Here is a 21,079-nt window from a genome sequence, read left to right as displayed (position 1 = left end):
GCCAAGATCTTTACCAAACTTAATTTCGGAGGTGCTTATAACTAGAGATGAGCGGGCTCAGATATCTGAAATCCGAGCCCACCCAAACGTTGCCGATCCGAGCCGGATCCGAGACAGATCCGGGTATTCCCGCCAATTGCAAAACTGAAACCGAGGCTCTGAGTCATAATCCCGCTGTCGGATCTCGCGATACTCGGATCCTATAAATTTCCCACTAGCCGCCGCCATCTTCACTCGGGCATTGATCAGGGTAGAGGGAGGTTGTGTTAGGTGGTCCTCTGTCCTGCTATATCTCGTGCTGTGCTGTGCTGGGGAAATAACAATGCCCTTAGAAGGACACAGCCCAGCCCAGCCCAGCACAGCACAGCACAGCACGAAAAATTTTAAAAAAAAGTTATAAAAAAAAGAAATTAAAAAAAAATATCCAAAAACAATCCTGCAGTATAAGTCCATTGGTACTGCAATATTACAAAGTTCACTGATTCTGCAGAATAGACTGGAAATTAGTGGAAATGATTGTTATTGAATGTTATTGAGGTTAATAATAGCGTAGGAGTGAAAAATAAACAAAAAAAACTTGATTTTAACCCTTTTTATGCTTTTTTTAAAAATAAATCAGAACCCAAAACCCTAAATCAGAACCAAAACCTTTCGTCAGGTGTTTTGGCAAAACAAATCAGAACCCAAAACCTCAAGATAATTAGAACCCAAAACCCAAAACACTAAAAGTGGCCGGTGCACACCCTTACTTATAACCTCATTAGAATCCACCAGGGAGATGATTGGAAGTCCACCTTCAACACACAAGTTGAGAATCACTATGAATACTTAGTAATGCTGTTTGGTCTCAGCAATACTCTGTCAGATTTCCAAGCATTTGTGAATGAGAGTTTCCAGGACTTCTTATACCACTCAATAGTCATTTAACTGGATGACTTCTCTAATTTTTTCCAAGGATTTGAGTTTCCCCAGTACCCAATCGTCTCTGATCCCATTGTTTGTAATTCAAGATTGAAAAATGCCTCTGAGCAAGAGAAAATTCAATTTCTTTGATCTATTGTATCCGGTCATGGTCTGCAGATAGACCCAGAGAAAGTAGCTTGTGGCCTCATTTTACTGGTCTTCATTCTATTCAACAGTTTGTGGGATTTGCTAACTACTACCGTCAGTTCATCAAAGATGCCTCTAGGGTTATAGCACCTATTACCGGTTTTACCCATAAGGGTGCTCCTCACAAGACCTGGCCACCTGGAGCAATTTCAGCATTTCAAACCTGAATAAGGGTTTTCTCTTCTGCACCAGTTCTTGCTCAACCAGTCCACATCAGGCCATTCTTTTTGGACGTTGATGCATCCACTGTAGGGGTTGCTGCAGTCCTGTCTCAAAAGGATACCTCTGGGAAATTCCAATCCTTTTCTCAAAGAAGTTTTCCACTACTGAGAAGACCTATTGGATAGCGGATAAAGAGCTGCTGGCAATCAAAGTAGCACTAGCGGAGTGGCATCATCTACTTGAGGAGCAGCACATCCTATCACAGCTTTTAATGACCATAAGAATCTTGTCTACTTTCAAAGTGCTCACTGTCTCAAGCTAAGACAGGCCAGATGGTCACTATTTTCCACACATTTTAATCTTATCCTGACCTATAGAGCAGGTTCTAAGAATCTGAGTGCCAATGCTCTTTCTCATTCCTCTCTCACTTTGGATCTTCAGACTACCCCAGGCCCAAAACAATTCTGGATTGAACCAACATCCTTGCACTAACCTGTACTTCTCCCAAAACTCAAACAGTCGGTAGCTCCTTCCTCAATCCTATTTTCCATCTCAAAGTGCTTAGTTGGGCTCATGGCTCTAGGATAGCAGGCCATACAGGAGTCAATAAGACCTTCTCTCTAATTTCTAGATATTATTGGTGGCCTACTCTTCATCAGGATGTCCACCACTATGTTCAAGCTTGTCCTCAAGAGTCCATTTCAGACCATGGTGTTCAGTTAATCTCCTGATTTTGGAGGGCTTTTTGCAAAGAATTAGGAATTCATTTCAACTTATCATCTGGCTATCACCCTCAGACTAAAGGGCAGTCACAAAAGGTGAATCAGGACCTGAAGCTGTTCCTAAGAATTTATACTTCAAAGAATCAAGACAATTGGAGTGAGTTACTAGTATATGCAGATTTTGCCCACAGTTATCATCAACATGAATGCTCTGGCTTTACTCCATTTTTTATTGTCTTTGGTACCCGCCCAATATCGCCTACATTTTCTTCCATCAAGAACTCTACTGTTCCCACTGTGGAATCCTTGTTTTGAGATTTCTCTCTTATTTGGTCCCAAACCAAGGATTGTAGACCTCCCTTTGTTGGAAAAAATCTGCTGATCAAAGATGACTACCAGTTCCAGTTCTACAAATAGGTGACAGGGTTTGACTGTCTACGAAAAATATGAGACTTCGGTTACCCACCATGAAGTTGGCACCTCGTTTTACTGAACCCCTCCACATCTTACAAGAAGTCAATCTAGTGAAGTTCAAACTACGATCCACAATGTATTCCACATTTCTCTGTTGAAATTTCTAGTCCTAAACACATTTTTTAGAGAACCTTCTCATCTCTCTCCTGTCAAGACCTAGTTGGAAGAGGAGTTTGAGTCAAGCATCTCTTTGATTTCTGAATTCTCAAAGGTAAACTGCAGTATCTAGCCAACTGAAAGGGCTAAAGCCCTGAAGAAAGATCATGGGTCAATGCTAATGGGATAAGAAACCTCTATAGAGTTAATTTAATAGGATAACCCTAATGTGTTAATCCTACGTAAACTCTATAACGCAAATATTAATCCCAGAAGTCGAAATGGAGATAGAAATATTGTTATCTGCCTAACTAATAATAAGTCAATAATGGCACTGAAATCCTAAACTACCTACTATTTTAAAAAACGAGCCGGCACCGCGTGTTAGCCAACGCGCTTTTCCCTATTAATAGCGAAACGCTATTAATAACGAAATGCGCGTTGGCTTACATGCGCTGCCGGCTCGTTCTTTAAAATAGTTGTCATTATTTTAATGCATATCAATAAAATTGTATTTTATTTTGTTAATTTAGGGTTCAAAGTGCCCCACATATGTATTCCCCCTTTTCTTTCTTTTGTGTATCTATATGAATTTGAATATGTGGCTGCACCATTTCCAGTTGGATTATTAATATTGCGAGCTATAATTTTCCTTTTCATAAATATACTATTATCTCTCTGGGAAGAGTATTGAACCCATCTGGTGCGGTAACTCTTTTTCTTTCTCAGGAATACTCAAGAAGCTGATTTCTGCTTAACACTAGATAGTGGGACCAAAGCCCTGGAAGTCATGTTATGCACGTTTTGTCGCTATCCAATAACGATTGTCGAATCTCGATTTGTGTTTCCAACGCACAAATATTTATTCTCAAAAAGTAGCAGAATAATTCAAGCGAAATAATAAGTACAGCCGTTACTTATCGCAGGCACTCTGGATCCAGTGAACAGTCATTCAGGTCTGAAGTCTGTGGTCAAGTTGACTGAACACTAGATGAAAAGCTCCTGCTTATATGCAAACAGAAATACAGTAAACAATGCAGATGGTGTGGCTTGCTTCTATTGGTCCAGGCTTCAGGAAGGTCCAGGGGGTTGCAGATCATAGGCTAGTTCAAACTAAAGAATCCAAAGGTGGGGGTCATCTCTCCAGGGGATGTGCTCCGTTCTTCCCGCCAAGACTCCAATTTCAACTAGTCCGTTAGCATTTTATAGTCAGCATCATATTAAAGGTTTATTCCCTAACATCAATAACTAGAGTATGCAATGTGCGATCTCTTCGCCGAATGAACCGGACAGCTGCTGATGTAAAGGGGATTAATATGATACCAGACATGATGCATTTCCTTTAACCTGTACCATATGTATTACTAATATGCATATAACTTATAATATTAAACATGAATACTACTATATTTCGACATAAATGACTATGTGTTGCAACTACGATTAATGTGTACTATTTACAATTATATGTTTGTGCGAATGTGTGTAAAAGTGTAGAAACTGTTTATTGCCACATGTTGTGGCTGGATACGCCCTTCCACGCTGTAGCGTGCAATATGCATCTTTTCAGACAAAGACAACCAAGTCTGCTCGATATTAATTGAAATGACTTTATCCAATTTGCTGACTTCAACAGCCAGTTTGTGCGCATATAACATCTTCACTATCTTCAAGTGTTGCTCCTTTAAGAACCAATTCTAAGCAATAAATGTCACTACCAGTGGTAGTCATACTAACACAAAATGTGTAAATACTGGCATGGAGAAAATACCTAACAGTGTAAATAACGAGACACCAGGGTCCGTCACACAGCGACAAGTCGGCGATTGGTTGCTGTTCTCCCGCCGATTGTGGCAGCACCTATCAGGGATCTCTTTCCTCTATTTTAGGAGCACACTGATGACATTTGCTTGCCAGAGTATTTGGTCTTCACCCTTGCTCCAGCGTTTGTTCCTGTGTTACTACCTATTTGGATTCTGACCCCGGCTTGTTCCTGACTTGCCTTTTGGTTCCTGATTTGGGCTTAGAGTGACTCTTGGTTCTGACCCGGCTTCCTGACCATTCTAATGCTTCTGATCTGGCTGTGTTTGTCTCTCTGGTTTTGACCCGGCTTGCTGACTATTCTACGTACAGCTGCATCCAGACTTCCATCCTGGTGTTCAGTCAATGCTGCCTCATTTGATACCTTGCCAGCTAACTGATACTGAGGGCCGCGACCTGCGCGTCCCTTGCAGCGAAATCAATACCTCCTTGCGGGCGTCCCTGGTGAAAACCAGTGGCGTGTTAGACTCTGCTGCTCAATACTCAGTAGCGCCAACTGCTGGCAGGTATCACCAACTTCATCTTCATGATTGTGACAGTTTCAATAAGAGTTGTCAATAATTGCAAGTTATTGACATCAGCAAAATCCCATAAACTGGAATCCTCCAATCAACCAAGCAGAGTAAGTCCATCCTGTCATAGTTACATATTAGTACATGGAAATATTAAAGCATACAACTTGTACAAAAGATCCATATAATTTGGGTATGAGGAATTACAGCAATCTGGATGGACCAGTATGCAATATGTAGCACTTAACCTCATGTGTTAAATTGTAAGCTCTTACCTCTTTGTCTGTCTGTAATACCTAGTTTCATTGTCATTTGAAATCACTATGGAAAAGGGGGTGAGCAAGTGTAAGCTGAGTACATCTGCAGATACACCTTTTAGGAGGCATATCACTTGCTGATGCGGGAGTACTAGCACAATGATGATTATGTCTATCAGAAGCACTATCTAGCCGATTTGGATTGGTGGACTGTGTATTGACCCCTCCAGCTGACAGTGCTTAAATCATTAACATTGTGGCTATAGTATTGGAATTTGTGGCCATCAGTTCACATTACTTAATTGACATTTCCATTTGAATCACTACAGGAAAGAAGGTTTTTAAATGGATAAATAACAGATGTGGAGTTGCTGTTATTTCATTAAATGTTATACTTTCACATTTATTCATAACCTATATTTTGTTGTGTGCACCATTCTCTGTGAACTCTAGAGACTGTAGTGTGTGAAAAGCCCAGAAGATCAATAGTCAAGATTCTGAGATGCTCAAATCACCCCATCTGGTACCAACAATCACACTCCACTGTCAAAGTCACTTAGATTACATTTCTTCCTCATTCTGGTATTTGGACTGAGCAACAACTGAACCTTGTGACCATGTCTGCATACTTTTATACATTGAGTTGCTACCACATGATTGCCTGATTAGATATTTGCATTAATGAGCAGAATAACTAATAAAGTATATAACACAACAAAAGTGAAAAGATAAAGTCCAGAAAATTGAAGTCCAAAAAAAATAATTTCAAACTCTCCTCTTGTAAAAACCTGAAGCTCACAAAACTCCTTTGAAGATTCTCTTGTGGAATTATGTGGTTATGTGCAATTAACTACTGTTGTAGCAATATCTGGATAACACTTTGAGAATATGCTCCAAAAAATGGAAAATATATACAATAGTGTAATAATATCATTATATTATAGAGAGATGAATCACTGTATAAATAAGCAATCTTTTCTTGAGCTCCCTTTTGTTCTTAGAAGCACGTAATGCTCTCCAGTAACATACAAGGAAAGGTAGAAAAAAGATCTCCTTGTGTAGTAGGTTTAAAAATGAAATACATTAAATATCTCACACAAAGAAAAATACGAAAAGATAAGAACTATAGACTCCTTCACTAAAGTGTGTTTAGACTAGAGATGGTCACTGACCCCCGTGTTTTGGTTTTGGATTCGGTTTTGGATCTGGATTACCGTCGTGTTTTGGTTTTGGTTTTGCAAAACCGCCATTGCGTGTTTTGGTTTTGGTTTTGGTTTTGTTTGGTTTTGTTTTGCTATTTTTTTGGAAAATCCATGTTTTTGGGCCTAAATTAACCCAATTTAGTGCTCCAACTGTTTTAGAGACAAGTAATCTAATTGTTGAGGTAATAAATCATCCAAAAAAACAGTTTAATTCTTCGTTGGTAGGCCTATTCTACACACAAAACAGATTGTCTTCCTCTCCATCTATGCATATTGGCAATGCAGCCATCGTCTTTGAATGTATATTACACCCTACACTTATAGTTAAATATGTAAAGAAATGGAAAAAGCCAGTTTGGTTTCTGTCTCTCAAGGCCCCCCTCCACTTGTATAAAATACCAAAAAATTCAGCCATTATAGACTGTACAATATTAATTGACATGGAGAAAGCCAGTTTGGTTTCTGTCTCTCTAGGCCCCCCTCCACTTGTATAAAATACTAAAAAATTCAGCCATTATAGACTGTACAATATTAATTGACATGGAGAAAGACAGTTTGGGGTCACTCTGTCTCTCTAGGCCCCCCTCCACTTGTATAAAATACCAAAAAATTCAGCCATTATAGACTGTACAATATTAATTGACATGGAAAAAGCCAGTTTGGTTTCTGTCTCTCTAGGCCCCCCTCCACTTGTATAAAATACCCAAAAATTCAGCCATTATAGACTGTACAATATTATGAAAAATGGACAAAGCCAGTTTAGGGTCACTCTGTCTATGACACCCTACCCTTAAGGATAAATTGCCCTAACAGCAGCCTTTCAAGATGGTATGTGATATGGAAATGCCACAAGTCCCTTTCCTCTTTGGGGGTAGATTGCACCCTACACTTACATAGAAAGTTTTAAAAAGATGTTATCGGCATCATCTTCAGCTTAATCCTCACCCTCATCAGTGTGTACGTCATCATCACAGACTATCAATTCATCGCCGCTTGAATCCGCCATTAGAGAACAGTCAGTGCTTGGATGTCTTGGATGGTGAAGGCCTTCCTCGTGGAAGATGTAGTTCATTTTTATAAACATCATTTTCTCCACATTTTTGGGAAGTAACCTTCTACGGCGATCACTGACTAAGTTCCCTGCTGTGCTGAACACTCGTTCAGAGTACACACTGGAGGGTGGGCAGCTTAGGTATTGCAAAGCAAGTTTGTACATGGGTTTCCAAATGGCCTGCTTTTCTTCCCAGTAAGGAAAGGGACTGTCTGACATTTCCATATCAACTACCTCTTGAAAGTAATCCTCCACCATCCTTTGCATGTTTATACTCATATTGGATGGAGTTATGGGCAAAGTGACACATTTTTTTGAAAAATCCTTCAAACCAGCCCAGATGTTGAATTGTTCTGGTCTGCCCCCTGTGTCTTCCCTGCTTCTTTTTTGGAAATTTAATTTTTTACGAGCAACAGCTTGAGAAAGTGAAGGAGGACACGTCATCAAGCCGAGGCCCAGTTCAGCGGCCAACTTGCTGAGCAATAGCTCCTTGCAAAAGTTCACATCTCGCTCATTTACAAGTAAAGACTCAATGTAGGTTTTAAACCTTGGATCAAGCACAGTGGCCAAAACGTACTGATCCGAGTTCAAGATCTTAATAACTCGAGGATCATTGTGAAGCGAATTAAGTACTTGATCGACAAGGCCAACATACTTTGCTGAATTGCTTGCTTTCAGCTCCTCCTTCATTTTCTCAAGCTGCTTTTCCAATAGTCTAATTAAAGGAATGACTTGGCTCAAACTAGCAGAGTCTGCACTGACCTCACATGTCACAACTTCAAATGGTTTCAGCACCTTGCACAGCACTGAAAGGATTCCCCACTGTGCAAGAGTGAAATACATCCCCCCTCCTTTCCCAATGTCATGACTTGTGCAATATGCTTGGATGGCTTTGCGCTGTTCCTCCATCCTCTGAAGCATGTACAGGGTGGAATTCCACCGAGTTACCACCTCTTGCTTAAGTTGGTGGCAGGGCAAGTTAAACTGCTCTTGGAGCTGCTGTAATCTCCTACATGCTGTGGCTGAATGCCTGAAATGGCCTGAAATTTTACGGGCCACCGAAAGCATCTCCTGCACCTCACGGTTATTTCGTAGGAAGCTCTGCACCACCAAGTTGATGGTGTGAGCAAAACAGGGAATATGTTGGAAATCACCCAGCTGTAATGCTCGCACTATATTGTTGGCATTATCTGAAATGACATACCCTGGGGAGAGTCCGAGTGGTATAAGCCATGCATCAATCACATCTCTCAGTTTGCGTAACAAATTGTCAGCCGTATGCCTGTTAGTGAAGCCGGTGATACAAAGAGTGGCCTGCCTGTGACAAATGTTACGTAGTGGTGTACATGCTGCTGCTGTTCCTGCTGGTGAAGGTGAATGACCAACCCAGTGGGCTGTCACAGTCATATAGTCTTTGGTTTGGCCACTTCCACTTGTCCACATATCTGTGGTTAAGTGAACAGTGGGCAGAATGGCATTTTTCAGCGCAATCTCTACATTTTTACACACTTTTTGGTATAGTTGTGGAATAGCTTTACGGGAGAAATGGTGTCGCGATGGAATTCTGTAACGCGGACACAAAACCTCAATTAACTGTGAAAAACCAGCTGCGTTTATTGTGGAGATTGGACGCAGATCTAACACTAACATTGCAGCCATGGCGTCTGTGATTCGCTTGGCGACTGGGTGACTGCTGTCATATTTGCTTCCCCTCGCAAATGATTGTTTCACAGTTAATTGCTGAAATGTAGGACTGCTCATTTTATTAACCTGCCTCTGGGATGACGATTCACCCCCAGCAGCAGCAACAGCAGCAGCAGGACTAACGCTTTCTTCAGAGGAATCAATAATAGTGCCGGAGTCATCCAGCCTTAAGTGGGATGCCGGGCTAACTCCGAGCGCTACTGAGGATATTGATGAGGATGGTGTGGTGGTTGTATTTTGTAACCGTCGGTATGTCGGTGAGCGGAGGGTCTTAGCTGATGAGGGAGTGCTTGTATTCTTTTGGGAAGAACTTTCAGCTTTTCCCAACACTTTGCCATGAACTCTCGTTAAATGGCGTAACATAGACGAGGTTCCAAGATGGTTAAGGTCCCTCACTCGACTGACTGTGGCTTCACATACACTACAAATGGCTATACAATTGTTGTCTGGATTTGGGTAGAAATAATTCCACACATAAGAAGTGGATTTTTTTGTTTTATGCCCAGGCATGACAATGGCCTTTTTCTTGTCACGTGCCAGAACTGCTGCCACTGGTGCAGGACTTACACAAACAACCTCATCCTCATCAACATCCTCATTAGCGTCCTCGTCGCCTACACAAATCTCCCCCTCATCCTCTTCTAATTCCAAAGTGGCATCCTCAATTTGGGTATCACCGGCTACACTCGGGCTATTAAGGCACACATCAGCAGAATGCTCACGATTAGACATCCCACTGTTGGATGGACTCTCCACAGGGATTGTTGTCATTTGTGAATCAGAGCAAATATTCTCCTGTAATGCCTCACTGTTATCTTGCAGCTCGGCTTTGACGCGTAACAGTAGTTGTGCACCAATTGTAGGCTGGGTAACTTTTTGGGATCTGCCACTAATAGCCAAAGGTGAAGGCCTCATTCTCTCTTTGCCACTGCGTGTGTAGAATGGCATGCTTGCATTTTTTTTTTATCGTCACTTAACTTTTGCTCAGTTACACTTCTTTTTCGCTTCAATACAGTAAATTTTCTTTTGGTTTTTGTTTTTTGCACTAATTTGAAAACACTCTGTTGTTTGACATCGCCTTGGCCAGATGACGTACTGGGAACACTAACATCAGGACTGGTGACAGAACCTGGTTGCTCATTCAGATCATATGTGGACTGCTTTGAATCCATTCTGAGCGCAAACCACTGGGGAGTGCTAAAAATTATTTAGTAGATACTGCTGACAGTTATGACTTTTGACAGCCAGAAATATTAATGCACAATTAGGGAGGACACCCCAAAAGCACGGAGGAGTGCTAAAAATTATTTAGTAGATACTGCTGACAAATATGACTTTTGACAGCCAGAAATATTAATGCACAATTAGGGAGGACACCCCAAAAGCACTGAGGAGTGCTAAAAATTATTTAGTAGATACTGCTGACAGATATGACTTTTGACAGCCAGAAATATTAATGCACAATTAGGGAGGACACCCCAAAAGCACTGAGGAGTGCTAAAAATTATTTAGTAGATACTGCTGACAGATATGACTTTTGACAGTCAGAAATATTAATGCACAATTAGGGAGGACACCCCAAAAGCACTGAGGAGTGCTAAAAATTATTTAGTAGATACTGCTGACAGATATGACTTTTGACAGCCAGAAATATTAATGCACAATTAGGGAGGACACCCCAAAAGCACTGAGGAGTGCTAAAAATTATTTAGTAGATACTGCTGACAGATATGACTTTTGACAGCCAGAAATATTTATGCACAATTATGGGGAACACCCCAAAAGCGCTGGGGAGTGCCAAATATGAAGAAAAAATAATAAACCTCTATCCTCCTCTCTGCACTAGCGATTTTGGTTAGAGCAATTGCAAGAACAATATTGTATTCTCTGTCCCTGCTCTAATTAGCCTATGACTACACCCTGCTCTCTCCCTCTGTCAAATGGCGATGGATTGCTGTGGAGGCGTGTATTTTTAAAGTTGAAGTATCGCGAGAACCGAGCCCCGAGATCCGACGACGTCACAATGACGTTCGCCCTCGATTTGGATTCGGAATGGGCGGGAGAGTACCGAGCTGCTCAGCTCGGTACTCGGATACCCAAAGTTCGGGTGGGTTCGGTTCTCGGAGAACCGGACCCGCCCATCTCTAGTTTAGACTGCCAGATAGACAATAGGAATCTTATTTGTGCACTAGCTCTAAAGTGGCCACTGAGTATGAGTGTGTGTGTGTGTTTGTGTGTATATACATATAAGCCAAATGTATGTGGGCACCCCTTCTAATTAGTGTGTTTGACAATTTCAACTACACTCATTGCTAATAGGTCAAGCATGCAGTCATATAATCTTCAAAATGGCACTGTCACAAGGAGGCCACCTTTCCAACAGGTTTGTTAAATTTCTGCCTGCTAGAGCTGCTCCGGTCAACTATAAGTGCTGTTATTGTGAAGTGGCAATAATAGATCAGCGTTGAAGCATTAGGCCACTAAAGCTCACAGTGGTACCACCTATTACTGAAGAAAGTAGGGATTTAAAATCATCTTTCCAAACACTCACTACTGAGTTCCAAACTGCCTCTGGCAGCAACCTCAGAACAAGAACTGTTTGTCAGGAGCTTCATGGATTGGATTTCTATGTCCGAGCAGCCACACACAAGTCTCAGATCACCAGGTATATTACTACATGCATCTCCCAGAGTGCCTCTAGGAAGTTCAATGCAAATTGTGTCAGCCATTTTGGGGTGGGTAAACTGCAAAATACAGCCCCAGGTTGCTAACTAGAGCCCCAAAACAGCACTACAAGCATGTAGAGACAGTTAGACACTGCAATAAGTTTCAAATACACGCGAAAAACTGGCATTTTGGTGCCAGAATGTGGTAGAAGGCTCCAGTAGATTCTTGGGGGAAAGTGAGGAGCTAAAAACAGACTGCTAAAGGCTAAGAGATGGTTGCTGGTTGCTGTGAGATGTGTCAATGCTACCTGAATAATGGAGGATCTACCCAAACGGAGCCATTGAATGTTTGTGCTGGACCATTGCCTCAAGGGATGTTGTACAACTAAAGTTCCAGATTCAAAATACAGCCCAGAAGGAAGCATCTTTGGAGAAACAGGGAAAGACCCAACTTGCCACTGTCTATCAGATGTCAGCAGGACTCATATAGAGACAGATAAGTTTATGGTTTATTTTGCTTTTCTATGTTATTATCCAAGTTATTAAAGTGAGACATCAAGCTGTGTTATAAAACCTCTGACCGGAACTGTAATATTACTATTGAGAGGTTTGACGGAAGAGTTTACGCCAACCAAAGCTGCTGTATTTTAAAGTTTATCTGCAAGCTGATGCAGTGTGCAAGGGACATAGAGGGAAATCATTTGTCACAAGAGTGTGTCTATATTGCATCAGAAGTTTGATTCTATTATTAAAGTGCCTAAAATGGTTGCTGAGGAGCAAATTGCAAGATTTTTAAATCTTCAGTACCTATTCTTTTAGGTGGATTGTTAAGTGAAGATTGTCTTCCTTATACATGAAATAACTTAATAATTAGAATTGCTGTTGCTTATGCTCAGGAGTCATGAATGCGTCAAGTCGATTACCAATTTCATCTTGTACTAGTAAATAAGCTTCATGTGTCCATCTTCGCCTTAACCTGTGGATTACAATTTACCCCTATGGGTTCTTTCTACTGTAAAGTGACCCTTGTCTGCAGTCATTTCGTCAAAGGATCTAACCTGAACAAGCTGATTAAATCATTGTTGCATCGCTACTGATTTTGTGAGATAAGTGTTGTATAATTGCACTAAAAGTCTATTGTTATTGATTTGTCTAGATAATCTGGTGCAGCAGCATTTAATTATCTAATTAGGCTATTAGCAACTGGCTGTCTCTCAAATATATTTATCCATTGAAACCCATTTCAATAAAGCACAGCACCTAACTTCAACGTGAGATAAATTTTTCAGTTACCTATGTGTTGTGGTGATTTATGTTTGCATATTGCTGATATTGTTGAAGCAATATTCCTAAACTGTTATTTATTCTGTGACATATTGAGTAACTTTGCATATTGAAGGTCTTGTGCTATTACTTTCCTATACTATTGCTACCATTCTGACGTGGTGGGAAAGTCTTACGTCGCAAGTAAAGACAATAAACCCACAAGTTTATGCAGGTTTAGTACTGGGGGTCTTTCCTTCTCTACCATACCACCAGGCCTGTGAAATCCTATCTTACAACACCTCTGGGGGTAAATGTATCAAGCTGAGAGTTTTCCAGTGGGTTTGAAATACCAATCAGAATCTAGCTGTCATTTATTTAGTACATTCTACAAAATGACAGCTAGAATCTGATTGGTTGCTATAGGCAACATCTCCACTTTTCAAACCCGCCAGAAAACTCTCAGCTTGATACATTTACCTCCTGGGGTGGAAGCCATCCGCAGTAGGATTACAGAAATTAGATAAAGGGGTGTGAGAGGATGCATTTGTAGGGGCATCCATTGCTATAATCATCTATGTCACTAATTCTGCAGCGCTGTCACATCAGTCCCTGCCCCAATGGAGCTTACAATCTAAATCCCCCAACATATACATACACAGACCAAATAGAGATTAAGGGCAATTTTGTAATAGCAGCCAATTATCAGTATGTTTTTTTTTTTGGAGTGTGAGAGGAATCCGGAGCACACAGAGGAAACCCACGTAAACACGGGGAGAACATACAAACTCCACACAGATAAGGCCATGGTCGGGAATCAAACTCATGACCCCAGTGCTGTGAGGCAGAAGCGCTAACCACTAAGCCACCGTGCTGCCCAATTGCTATGCATAAGGCACATGGCCATTCCAAACTTCACAAAAGGACCTCTTGCTCAGGGTTGCCAGAAGTTGGGGCTTTTCCTGTACTTTCAATGGGAATTTTGGGCCTGCATGTTGGAAAAAAGATTACACTATTATGGAATGTATATGTTTTTGCAGAGTGCACATTTTCAGATTTTTACCACACTCTGCACAACTAGACATACTTCTAGTTTGCAGAGTCGTCTCCTGGAAGCAGAGCAGGCGTGCACCTTGTGGAGAGTAGCGTATTTGGTAAATGAGGTTCGATAAACTGCACACTTCAAAGACATTTGTCTATTAACCTTTGTCATTCAGAATTTATTATATTCTCTTGTAAATTACATAGTTTTAGATGGCGAATCAGCCAAATAAATACTTGGAGAATAGAAGAATAGAACACCACCTACATTGTCAGCAGGGAACATGATGGTTATGAAAAATGTAAGTATCACAGTTATATATAACAGCATATATTCTAAAAAGATAGGGTAAAAAGATCTCAAGTACAGATAACTACATGACTCAGAACAAGGATACATACTAGTCTAATGAAAAGGTTTAGTGTTAAGACTGTCAAGTAGCACAATAGGTTTCTTTTTACCTTTGTTCCACAATCCATATTATCTGGCAGGAGCACCAGTTGTCTGAGCACAGTAATCACACTCCTACCCACTTTAGGGTGTATTGTTTTCAGATTACAATTATTATTTTTAAATGCCTTTAATATTATGCCTACAAATTTTGGCATAGTGTCACACTAAAGTGTTAATGGTGTGACAGTGAGTGGGCGTTGTAAGGTAGGTTTCCATGCTCTAGAAAAGGAGAGAGAAAATAAATGAGAATAGCGTTATTATCCAACAAGGGTTTTTTGTATAGAAAGTTTACCATTTAGTGTACATTTTTTCACCTGTTACATTAACTATATAATGTGAAGTAGTTATTCCCACTTGCATCATTGCTAACCATGCACATTTGCTAACACTTTGTTTTCACAATACTGACATTGAGCTTTGGATCATAAGTCACATATCACTGTTGTCAAGGTAACCACACGTACAGTATTGAGCATCCAGAGCCTGGAATTAAATAATGTCAGAGGAATAAAAGAAAGAGTCTGTATTATCTGCAAGCATATCGCCCACAAGCAATCTAGCACAATACAAAAAATGCTTGCCTTGCCTCCGGCTCACTGGATACAATTAAAACACTTTTAAGTATTAAAAGTAAAAGAGATGTTTTTATATAGGTATGCTGCAGTCTAAAAGCCCACATTGTATGTTTGTGAAGTTTTGCGCATATATGCAACCTGTGGTTTTATCCATGCAAATATGTTGTCTTTGTGGGTGAGAAACAGCTACAGAATACATAACCAATCAAGAAATAAAACACACACGAGAACAGTAAGCATATATGGGCACAGATAAGCAGAATAATCTAATTATGAATGCTATTATGACAGCAAATTGCACGGCACACAGAAAGAATTCATCATAAGCCATGACACAAGCCGGGAAGATGGAAAGTGGACAAAAAGGAGACAGAGGGTAGAAGACCCTGGGCGTGAGAGCTTACATTCTAAGGTGGGGGGAGGGGCAGGATAATAAGAGACAACAGGAGCAAATGATACATTGGCAGAGTGGGGTGCAGTATGGTGCAGGGGCCTGGATGGTTTATATAGTGTTCTGAATCAGAATGGTATTTATGAGAGATGTGGAGGCCTGGATTTGGTGATATATCACCAGTTAGTAGAAGAGAAAAGAGAGAAAAAAAAGAAGATTGCGAGACCTATGACATTTTCTTTCCTTTCTGGTGACAGTTTGAGGATACTACATTTAAGTATTCAAGTTAAGAAAAGAGTTTATGGGGCATATTCAATTGTTTTTTTTCCGCGCCGCGGAAAAACTATTACCGTTAATATGGTAATAGTTAGCTGGATTTCAGCTCGCGGCTTAGGGAGCTGCAAGCTGAAATCCAGCGAGAAAATTACCGTATTAACGTTTTTGTCCCTCTGCTCCGTTGATTCTGGGGTATCCTTGGCTTCGCAGCCATAATCCCCTTATAGACTGGAAAAGAGGGGAAATTATCCGTTGGAGTCCAGGGTGCTCTACTTCTTGCTTGACCCTGCCTCTCAGAATCCTGCAGCCTAGTCCAGAATTGTTGCCAGCACCCTACCAGGACTTCAGTGATGTATTTTCTAAACAGAAGGCTGACTCCCTTCCACCTCACCGAGACTATGACTGCGCTATCGAGCTTGTGCCAGGTTCTAAACTGCCCAAGGGGTGTCTGTATTCTTTCTCTGCTCCCGAAACTCAAGCCATGGAACAGTACGTGGAGGAGAACTTGAAGAAAGGGTTCATCCGCCCCTCCAAATCTTCTGTAGGCGCTGGGTGCTTTTTAGTGGCTAAGAAAGATGGCAGTCTGAGACCCTGCATCGATTATCGCGGGTTGAACAAGATCACAATTAAAAATACTTATCCACTGCCCTTGATTTCGGTTCTGTTCGACCAGCTCAAGTCTGCCACCATCTTTTCTAAAATGGACCTACGGGGCGCTTACAATCTCATCCGCATCAGACAGGGAGATGAATGGAAGACGGCCTTTAATACCCTCTCTGGGCATTATGAATATCTGGTGATGCCATTTGGATTGAGTAACGCCCCAGCAGTCTTCCAAGATCTAATCTATGATGTCTTACGAGAGTTTTTGGGTAGGACCGTGGTGGTTTATCTAGATGACATTTTAATTTATTCCCAGTCCTTGTCCCAGCACTGCCAACACGTCCGGGAAGTCTTGGAGAGGTTACGTCAACACCACCTTTACGCAAAATTGGAGAAGTGCGAGTTCGAAGTCCCTAGAGTGGCCTTCTTAGGTTACATCATTTCCTTGGCTGGCTTCTCCATGGACCCTAATGAAGTCCACGCAATTCAAGACTGGGTCCTTCCTACTAACCTCAAGGCGATCCAAAGGTTTCTTGGCTTTGCCAACTATTACTGGAGGTTTATACATTCCTTTTCTTCCTTGGTGGCTCCTATTACTGCCCTTACCTGGAAGGGCGCAGACCCAGCTAGTTGGTCTTCGGAGGTGTTTGCAAGCTTTTCTGCCCTTAAAGTTGCCTTCACATCTGCACCCGTCCTCAGGCATGCAGATCCGGAGCTTCCGTTTATTGTAGAAGTAGACGCCTCGGATGTAGGAGGAGGCGCCATTCTCTCTCAAAGGGATCCTCAAAGTAAAAAATTACACCCGTGTGCATTTCTGTCCAGGAAATTCTCATCTACAGAAATTAACTATGACGTTGGGAATAGGGAGTTACACGCCATCAAGTGGGCCCTCGAAGAATGGCGGCATTGGTTAGAAGGAGCAGCACATGTTATTACCATTCTCACAGACCACAAAAATCTTCAGTACATCCAGACCGCCAAAACTCTTAACCCTTGACAGGCCGGCTGGACTTTGTTTTTTACCCGGTTCAACTTCCTCATCACTTATCGACCGGGATCAAAGAATATCAAAGCTGATTCTCTCTCACAGAGTTTTATGGCATCCCATCCTCAGTCTCCGGACTCGCAACCTATAATTTCCTCAACCTCCATTCATGTTGGTTTAACTCAGGATCTCGGGGTCACACTCCGCCGCTTTCAGAGAATTGCTCCAGCTCAGACACCCGCTAAAAAATTGTTTGTCCCAGTTTATCTGAGGAAGTCGGCCCTCATCGAATGCCATGACAACCGCTCAGCAGGTCATCCCAGTATCCAGAGGACCATAGAAATACTTTCCCGCTGGCTTTGGTGGCCCACCTTGTTGTCTGATGCAGAAAACTATGTCCGCGCTTGCCCAGAATGTGCCAGGAACAAGTCTTCCAGAATCTGTCCTCCAGGTCAACTTCTACCCTTGCCAATTCCAAACAGGCCATGGACCCATATTTCTATGGACTTTATTGTCGACCTCCCTTTGTCCTCGGGTCATAACACCATTTGGGTAGTTGTTGATCGGTTCAGCAAGATGGCACACTTTATACCCTTACTCAAATTGGCAGATGCCAGAAGTTTGGCTACCTTATTTATTACCCATATCTTCCGTCTCCACGGCCTCCCAGAAAATATCGTTTCAGATCGAGGTTCACAGTTTATTGCACAATTTTGGAGGTCTTTTTGTAATTCCATAGGAATTAGTATCAGTCTGTACTCCGCTTACCACCCTCAGTCGAATGGGCAGACGGAAAGGACCAATCAGTTTTTGGAACAGTACCTCCGCATCTATGTTTCCAAATTCCACGATAATTGGTCCCCTCTTTTGCCCTGGGTGGAATTCGCGTACAATAATTCCTGCCATTCTGCTACACACACTTCCCCATTCTTCTGTAATCTCGGGTTCCACCCAAAATCTAACTCCTTCTCTTCTGCTGTTTTCCTTGGTGATCCTGGAACACCTGCCTTCACTGCCAGGTTGAAGTCCGTTTGGAAGAAGGTACATTCCTCTCTGTGTCAAGCTTCTCTTAGGTCTAAAGCCTTCGCTGATCGCCATAGTGGTCCATGTGTATTGAAAGCAGGAGATCGTGTGTGGTTGTCCACACGGAACATCAAATTGAGGCAAACTTGCAGGAAATTTGGTCCCCGATTCATCGGGCCATTTATGATTGAAAAGAAAGTGAATCCAGTGGCATTCCGACTCAAACTACCACCATCTTTAAAAATTCCTTGTACGTTCCATTGTTCTCTTCTGAAAAAAGCCGTTGCTCCCAGCAAATACAATCAATCTTCCTCTAACAGACCTCGGCCTCTGCTTATAAATGAAGACCGCGAGTTCATCATTGAAAAAATTCTGGACTCAAGGAAGGTTCAAGGTCAGGTCCAGTTCTTAGTGTACTGGAAGGGCTACGGTCCAGAGGAGCGGTGTTGGATACCACAAAAGAGTCTACACGCTGAGAGACTCAAGAAGGAATTTTTTAAAAAATTTCCCACGAAGCCTGGTTGTCGGGGTTCCTTGACCCCTCCACAAGGGGGGGTACAGTTAGTAGTTGGGGCGGTGCCTGCGGCCGCCGCGACTCTCTGGTGTTCCCTGCTGGCGTCCCGGCCGTCGCTATGACGACCGGGATGTCACTTCCGGTTTCCGTGTCCCGGGCAACAACTGGGACGCTCCAAGCTCCCTGTCGCTGTGCCCGGCCAGCTGGCCAATAGGCGGGCGCGCGCGCACAGGGGTAGTTAGAATAGAGCCAATCATGGCTATGTCAGGTGCTGAAGGAGACAGTCTATGTTTGGGCTATTTATTATGCAGCTGAGCTCTGCATTTGTATTGGCCACCAGAACTACTGTCAATTAGGCTACTCCTGTGGATACTTGTAGGGCTCTATTCTGATTGGCTCCTTGTACTATTTAGGGCAGTGAGGACTTGGCCTCACTGCCGTTTATAGCGTCCTGTTCACAGTTCTGCTGCCTGCTTGCTCTCTCTCTGTTTGGTGTTAAAACCTGTGACTGACTTCCCGTGTATAACCTCGCTTGTTCCTGGACCTTGAACCGACTCTTCTGACCCTAACCATTTGCCTGGAAACCGGATTCTGCTCCTCCGCCAGTGCCCCTGACCTTTCGCTTGTCTCTGGATTCCGAACCTGTGCTTGTGACCTCTGACCTTGGTTTACTCTGCCTGAACCCCACGCTGCTGTCCACCAATCACTCCTCTCCTGGGTTCTCCTTAGCCGGTATACGATTCTCGACCCTCTGTCAGCCTGCGGCCAAGTCTGTCCCCACCACTAGGGGCTCCAGCGAACACCAGGCTTTCGGAGTAGACTCCGAATTTCATTGTGCTGGCTAGGGAGTTCCTAACACTGGTCCACACAATGTACTGACACACACACACACACACAATAGCCACACACACACACACACACACACACCATACTTGCCAACTTATGGCAAGTATGGTCTGGGAGCCTGCCGGGGAAGGTGGGCGTCTAGGGGGCGGGGCTCCGAAAATCGTGGCATTTTGGACCTAAATCTGCCCACTTATCTAGGAAGTGGGCAGATCCGGGAGATTGCCACACATATCATTTTATTGACTATACAAAGAGTATAAAGGCAACATTTACAAATGATGGGATAATAAAAATATTAAATGTGGCTGTTTATCACCCACATTCTATACTGTATATACAAAAACATAATAAATGAAAATAAGGATAATACAGTGTAACATGATTTTGTCACACACAGTTTTAATTACAAAGGAATTACATGCAAGAAAGAATGTAAAGTGCTAGTAGCAAATAAACATAATAGTAATAACATCCAAACACATGAGTCAATTATCATTAATAGTATGTATATACTACTCCTAAGAATAGTAAAAAATAGCTGTATCAAAACATTCTGTTTAAAAACATGTGATTTCATGTGCAGTTTGGTAAATCTCAAGGATTCCAAGCTGCAAATAAAATTGCCAAAATACCATATTTCCCCATGTATAAGTCTAAAACCTGGATGTGTCTTATACAGGGGTAGCGGGAATGCAGGGGGATGGGGCAGCGTTACAGTGGTAGCGGGGAATCAAGGAGGAGGGGGACAGAGGCCCAGTGGCAGCGGGGATCCAGGAGGAGGGGGACAGAGGTACAGTGGCAGCAGGGGGGGTGGCGATAGCAGGGAGAGTGTGCTGCCCGGCTGCTCTGATCACAATCAGAGCAGCCGGCCATTACACTCTCCCTGTCCTTTTTGACAGCTACCATAATATTTTTTTTCTCAAATTTCGAGGCCATATTTAAGGTGCGTCTTATACATGGGAGCGTCTTATACATGGGGAAATACGGTATGTATGGTCTTGCAAAGTAAATATCCCCCCAAGTGTGTTGACTGTCTATGTGACTGGAGTGGGCACCTTCCATTGTGGAAGAATGACTTGTAAGATTTAAGGTGGAACAAGAGGAAAGAGCAGCCATTGTTTTAGTTCTTGTCTTGCTTTAAGGGAGAGGAGTGTGCTGCTGATTACCCTGAGATTTTAGGTTGTTTAACATGAATTGTAGTTTCCAGGCAAAAAAAGGAACACTAGTGAGAACAGGAGAAAGAGTTATTCACTAGGTTCACTAGAAAGTGGGCAGGATGCGGGAGACCTACATGGAATTCGGGAGTCTCCTTTCCGGGAGAGTGGGCATGT

This window comes from Mixophyes fleayi, chromosome 4 (genome assembly GCF_038048845.1).
Source record: "Mixophyes fleayi isolate aMixFle1 chromosome 4, aMixFle1.hap1, whole genome shotgun sequence".
Classification (NCBI taxonomy): domain Eukaryota; kingdom Metazoa; phylum Chordata; class Amphibia; order Anura; family Limnodynastidae; genus Mixophyes; species Mixophyes fleayi.
The sequence above is the reverse complement of the archived record's forward strand: the minus strand, read 5'-3'. Positions refer to the sequence as shown.